General features: G+C 34.0%; 1 pseudogene; it reads left to right on the top strand.

Moving 5' to 3' along the window:
* The first annotated feature begins 4,186 nt into the window (after positions 1–4,186).
* Positions 4,187–7,063, top strand: part of LOC105741061 — a 112,482-nt pseudogene continuing 109,605 nt past the window's right edge.

The following is a 7,063-nucleotide window of genomic DNA, read 5'->3' as shown; positions in this document are numbered from 1 at the left end:
CAAATAATACACTGCATATATTCTTCTTAGTGGTTAATTGCTGTAAAAGATGCGGACTTGTGATCCTATTTGCAAACACCATTAGAACAAATCATTCTATTCATTAAGAGAATGCAACTATATATCTATGCCAACCACTTTGAATACACAGATACAAAGTGCACATTCATCGGTATACCCCATTTTTCCTAAGTTCCGTTATTGAATATTATAGGTGTGTAAACTCAGCAAAATATTCTAAAAGAGTCCAGTAGCCCATAATAGCATTGGGTCTTCTGTTTAACTGGCAATGCCAGAAATTATTGACCTGAGTCCCCCACAGCTCAACTTAACAGCATGGCTTTATTTCCTATATTTCGTCTTCATACTTTTCTGCTGGATGGTTAAGTCTTATAGTCTGATCTCTGACCAGAATCTTCCCTTCAGAACAGCTGAAGCTGTTCCAGCACTTGTCTTGTAGGTGACATCTCTGAACCTTTCCTATCTCTTTCCATAAGCCATTCCCCAATGCTTGTATTCCACATAGTGAGGTTTAGCCACAGCAATGACTCCACTTCTCTGGTATGAAATACTATCTTAGTTACTCTTCTTTCATTCCTGGGACAAATACCTGGCACTCAATATGAGGGAAGGAAAGGTTTATTTAGCTCACAGTTACTGGAGGTTTCAAGACACTGGAGAAGAGGCTGGGGAGCTGCTATGTCCAGGATGACCCTCTCCACGTGTCTGAGAAAGCACAGGCGAGCTAGTTTAATGGTTCCCCCATCTCTAGCCCTGCCCCTTGGGCCCCACCTTGGCCCCCGCCTCTCAAACCACTTGCTGCTCCTCAATCAGCGACTGCCCTATGATTTACATGAGGCTTTGGGGGACAACTAGATACAAACCATAACACCACCTTTAGGTTGGTGGGAAGTGCTGCTACTTGTTGCTACATTTTTTGTACATGCATACAACTTTTAAATTTATTTTTCTATTGATTCACATTTAAATTTTTTTACCAAACCTAGTAAAATGAGTCAGTGGTTTGTAATGACTTACATAATATAAATCTCTTTCATATTTAATTTTAACTCTAATACCTATTAATATTTAAATGTACCCAAAATATTAGAAAATCCCTGGTAAGTGATAAATTCTGCTGTGTTACTGCTTTTTGAAACAAGGTCCTATGACAATTCAAGCTGTCCTTGAACTGGCTAAGCAGTTCAAGTGAGTCTGCAACTTGGCTCGCCTCCTGCCTCAGGCTCTTTAGTGTGGGCTTTACACGTGTTACCTCACCATACTTGCTTGCTTTCCAAATAAGAATTAGGACTTTTTACTGACCATTACTGCACAGCTTGTTCCAAACATCCTGTGAAGAACTGTGCCATAATGGTTATATATTTATTTATGTATGATGTAAAGCCACAGTGAATAGCTTGGGAAGAATGACTGTGAATTAAAATAAAAAACGTCTTGAGGGTTCTATTGCATTTTCCCCTCTATAGCCGAAATTATTTGTTCTGTTGATGTTGCTCTATTACATACTAGTATGCTATGTCATTTCTTTTTATTTTTTAAAATTAAGTTTATTGGAACAATTTAAATATACATAATAATAAAAATCATCATAGGGAATCTATACCTGCACATGATATATCTTGATTCCTTTTTTCCCATTCCTCTCCTCTCCCTTCAATCCATCTTCCCCTCATTTACCACCTTAGTTGCCATTTTATCTTTTTCTCATTTTTCCCTTCTGTCTGTTTCCCCTCTCCCCTCTCTAGTTCCCTTTTCCTTTTGAACAATTTCTTCATATTTCACAATATTTTTTATACATTTTTGTTCTTATTTGCACTTTCAGTTTCTCACGGCACAGGTACAATGAAATATTTATACATGTGTGTCTGATTTATTTCAGTTAGAGAGTATGGTCTCAAGGTCCATCCATTTAAGCAGTAAATGCCTCAATTTATTCTGTTTGTGGTAGAGTAGTACTCCACTGTATTAAGCATCTTTTTTGTCCATTCATCAGTTCATGGGCATTTGGGCTATTTCCAAGGTTTAACTATTATAAACTGTGGTGCTATAAACATGGGCATACATGTATCACTGTGGTATGTTTTTAATTTTTCTGAGAAGATACCAAGAGAAGAGCTGGGTCAGGTGGAATCTCTATTCCTAGTTTTTTTAGGAATTGCCAAACTGCTTTCCCAGTGATTTCACCAGCCTACACTGCCACCAATGATGGAGAAGTGTTTTGTTTTTCTATAGAACCCATTTTCAGTTGGTTGATTTCTTGATGCCGCCCTTCTTTCTGAGTGAGATGGAAGCTTGCCATTGTTTTAATTTGCAATTCTCGAAAGACCAGTGATGTTAAAATTTATTTACTATTTGCACTTCTGGGGAATCTAAAACATGTGTATGCATTTCAGATGCCCATTTTGTATTGCATTTTTAAATTTGGGGGGTTGATTTTTTTAAACATTCTTTATATATGCTAGATATTAGTTCTTTGTCTGAGGAACAAATGGCCAAAATTTTCTCCATTCTGGGGGTTGTTCTTTCACTGTGAAGAATTTATTTTCCTGTACAAAAGCTTTTTAATAAGTTGAGGTCCCAGTTGTTGATTCTTTGTAGTGACTCCCATGCACGTCAGGTTTCTTTTTAGAGAATAAGAAGTAGCAAGCAGAAATTTAGAAATCAAACTATATATAACATTGTAGTGGAGAAACCTATGATATTTTTCTTTCTTTTTCCTGTCTCTTGTTTTCTTTTATTACTTTTTTTAAAGAAACATTTACTTTAGAGTATAGCAATAATTGACATGACATTAGAAGCAATACCCATTTAGAAGACCAAAATAATAGGTATTTCAAGCATGGTTTTAGTGTTACACATTGCTATTTTCAGTGTAGTTGCTTAGTTCACAGATATCAGCATATAGTTTGTCCGGGTGAATGCTACACATTAACTGCTATTTTTAAAAACCTGATGGAAATTCTTGGGACCATTGCCATATATATGTATATACAAAATAGTTAGGATAGATATATAGCTACTTTCTCTTAGTTCAATGAGAAGAAAGATTTGTAATAATAGTGTTTAGACTAGATATAATATCTGCATCTTGTCCTTCAAATAACTACCATGAAGACAACAATATGCAATGTATTAATTATTGTAACTCTCCTACTAACCTACTATGAAACTGTCTCACTGCTATTTCTTTCTCACTAAAATTAATAAAAAATATAAATAAATCAATAAGTAAAATTTTAAAAAGTAGCAAAAAACAAAGCAAAAGAGAAATGATATAGAATTTCACTAAAGAAAATGATAAGACAATTTACTGCTGATTTATGCCAGTCAGTGGAAGGAAGCCCTTAATGTCTAACTTTTGTTTTGTCTCATATTTTTTTTGACAAATCAAGTTTTTTTTTCATGAAGTCTTTAACTATACCTATGTCTTCAAAAATTCTACCTATTTTCTCTTCTAGCAGATTTAGTTTTCTTTTTCAACATTAGATTTTTGATCCTTTTTGATCTTAGCTTAGTGCATACTGATAGGCATGGGTTTAGTTTTAGTCTTTGGCATGTGAAAAGCCAGTTTTTCAGCACATTTACTAAATTAAAGAGGTTATCATTGTTCCAAGGAAGTTGTGTGGCCCCTATGTCAAAGATGAGGTGGCTGGGTGAGTTTTGAATTGTTTGCATCTTCTAATCTATTCTGTTGATTCTTATTGCTGTTTTTATTTTTTTTGCCAGCACCATGCTGTTTTTATTACAGGAGCTCTTTAGTATAATTTCATGTCAGGGAGTCAGGAATTGGGCTATCACTCCCTTGCCTTTGTTTCCCAGAATTGTTTTTGCTTTTGTAACTCTCTTCTGGTTCCAAATTAATTTTAGGCCTATTTTCTCTAATTCTGTAAGTATTGCATATCATGCTATATGATGCTATACTAATCATGCTATATTAATGATTTCATTTTAGGTTGATTATCTATTTTGGTGCATAATATTGTTATGTGACATTCCTTAATTTTATTGCAGGTTGGGTTGCTCTAAGTAGTTTTTGTACAAAGTTTGGCACTTTTTAATTCATAAGTGTTTTGCAGATTTTGCCTCATAAAACATTCTATATTGTAGTACAAAAGTGATAATATTGTGAGAATTAACTTCACTTACCACAGAAGATATTAGGAAAATGGCTAAGAGGTAAGTATTAATTACATCTTTTTAAAATCTTCATTTTCTTTTTTTTTAAATTTTATTTATTTATTTGTGTGTGTGTGTGTGTGTGTGTGTGTGTGTGGCCAGCTCAGCCCACCAGGGGGCGACCCTGGCTGGCATGTGGTGCTGGGGGATTGAACCGCAGTCCCTGTGCTTTGCTAAGCTTGTTCTAAGTAGGTGCTTTAGACCACTGAGCCATCTCACCAGCCCCAGTATTAATTACATCTTAACAAGTATAAATTTTACTTTGTACCTATTATTGATATAGAACTATCATGTTTAAACAAAAAGGAAAGCTCACTGATTATAGATATTAAATATAATCTGTTTATGTTCATGCAAGGAATAAGCTGTGTCAAAGTGCTTGATTCTTAAGAAACCATATCCTTAATAACTATGATATACATGATAGTTATATATTATGTGCAGTGTTATATATTATAGGTTATATAGTTATAATAATTATAACATATCTCACCTTAAGGTTCCAACACTCAAACTTTTGCAGGTGTGAATACCAGTTTATATTTATTTTTAAATGTAAATTTCCTTGCTCATTAATATGTGGCAGTTTTTATTTTTTCACCAAATAGCAAACCAAGGAAGATAAAATTAAGTTTTCCATGTATAGTTCTGTGTGGTGTTCTTCTAAAAGTATGCTTGTTCAATAGATAGTTAGATAGGTAGAAAGATAGATTGCTTGAGGATCTGAAAGCTACACAGTATGAAATTAGTAAGTTTTCACACCACATATAAATTGGCATATATCCCATGTAGTACTATATCTGTTTAATAAATAGTCTATATGAATTTTGTGCCCACATCACTTTGTTTTAATGACTGTTAAGTTTTAGTGATGGCATTTAAGATTTGGTTGTGACAAATGCCTTATATTTTTGTCATAAATTTCTGGTGTAATGTCACACATTGCTGTTTAGAGGTTAAAAATACCATTAGCTGTTTAAATTAGTATGTGACATCTGTGATTTTTATTGCAGAATGTCAGTAGAAAAATCTAAAAAGAAAATATGATATATAATGTAGGCCCTGAAATACTGTTGGGTTTATATGATGAGAGAAACTATGTTGTTTTCATCACATATGTGTTATTTATATGTTTCAAAGAATAATACTTTCATATTGTTAGTTTTCAAATAGAACTTTAATGTTTTTATCACAGAAAAAAGTAAATGTTTCTTTACTTTTATTGTTTGCAGAGGTATTTTCCAAGTGTTTCCTCACTTAAACTTCATAGAAATCTTGTGATATAACCATAATTTCATATGCAGTATATTAAGATTAAATAACAGAAATCATAAATATTTATAAGAATCTTATCATGGAGGTAAACACACTACCAAAAATTTACTCATGATATTTGTTAACTTTTGTGCCATTTCAATATTGAAAATTCACCTGCATTTTCTATGTAATGTTAAATTGATTACTAAATTTGCATGTCTTGCTTACAATCTGCAAATTGCACAACGTATTCATGTTTTAATAATATGCTTCATTAATGTAAATAAATATTAGATCACTCTAGTGATATATTATAAAATTATTTCATAATCTTCCTCCAGTAAGAAATACTTCCAATGTCATTTTCTTTTTTTAATCTTTATTTGTGTATTTGGTACAGTGTCTCACTATGCACCTCGAACTCGCAGTGCTCTTCTTCTCTCAGCCGCCCCAACCCTGAGATTGCAGGCCCTGTTTCTGTGGCCTGCAGAGAATGGCAGACCCGCAAGGCATGCGGTACTGGGGATCGAACTTGGGTCCTTGCACTTGCCAGGCAGGCACTTAACACCCCTGAGCTATCTCCCCAACCCCAATGTCATTTTTTTCTTCCGTTTTAGCTTCCTTGTATCTTTATTTATTTATTTTTCTGTATTTTAGGGAAGGGTCTACAGAGTATTCAGGGTCTCACTACTATATTGGACTTGTAGTGATCCACCTGTCTATAGCCTCCCAAGAGCTGGGATTACAGGTGTGCACCACCATGCGCAGTCTCAATTGCCTACTCAGCACACCCTGGGGGTGGGGCCAGCATGGAGGCCTGGGGATCGAACCCCCGCTCCTGTACCTGCTTGCAGGTGCTTTAATCTGCTGAGCTATTTAGCCGGCCCCCTCATATCTTAGTACTAAACATTATTATTTAAAAATAAACCAGTAACAAATAACTAAGTTTAGGGGTTGTCTTATGTACCCAAAATATCATCCCATGTTTATTCCTTAATCTTTCATTTCCTGAATATGACTCAAATCTTTCCTTTAAAATTTTATTTTACATTCTAACACTTTAACTGATGCTGCATATATAATGATTTTCTGTGTACTTGGGAAGAAGTTCTTTTTTTAAAGTATCATAGATTTTTTATTTTTTTATAAATTTTATTGAGAAGCAAATACTAATGAGACAGTTTCAAAAAAGGATAGTAGGACAATGACAATAATTAATACATTTCATATTGTTGTCTTTGTAGTAGTTATTAATAGTATAAGATGCAGACATGATATCCTGTCTGCACACTATTAATACAAATCTTACTTCTCATAGAATTAAGAAAAAGTAGCTGTATATCTAACCTAACTATTTTGTATATACAGATACAAAATAGTCCTTCATTTATATATCATTTTTCATTTAGTTTTTTTCAGAGATGGGTATCCCATTGCCATTTAAATATTGTAGGTGCGTGAATTCAGCAAAATAATCCAATATAGTCCAGTAGCCCTAGTGGGTTATCTGTAAGACTGTACAGACCTCAAAAGTTATCTGTGAAATTGCTGGGCTCCAGATCTTGTTCCCTGTTCTAGCTGTGCTTTCTACCACCCTCTTTGGTTTTTT

This window comes from Octodon degus, unplaced genomic scaffold (assembly GCF_000260255.1).
Source record: "Octodon degus isolate 3935 unplaced genomic scaffold, OctDeg1.0 scaffold00278, whole genome shotgun sequence".
Taxonomy (NCBI): domain Eukaryota; kingdom Metazoa; phylum Chordata; class Mammalia; order Rodentia; family Octodontidae; genus Octodon; species Octodon degus.
This window is presented reverse-complemented; position numbering and strand designations above follow the sequence as displayed.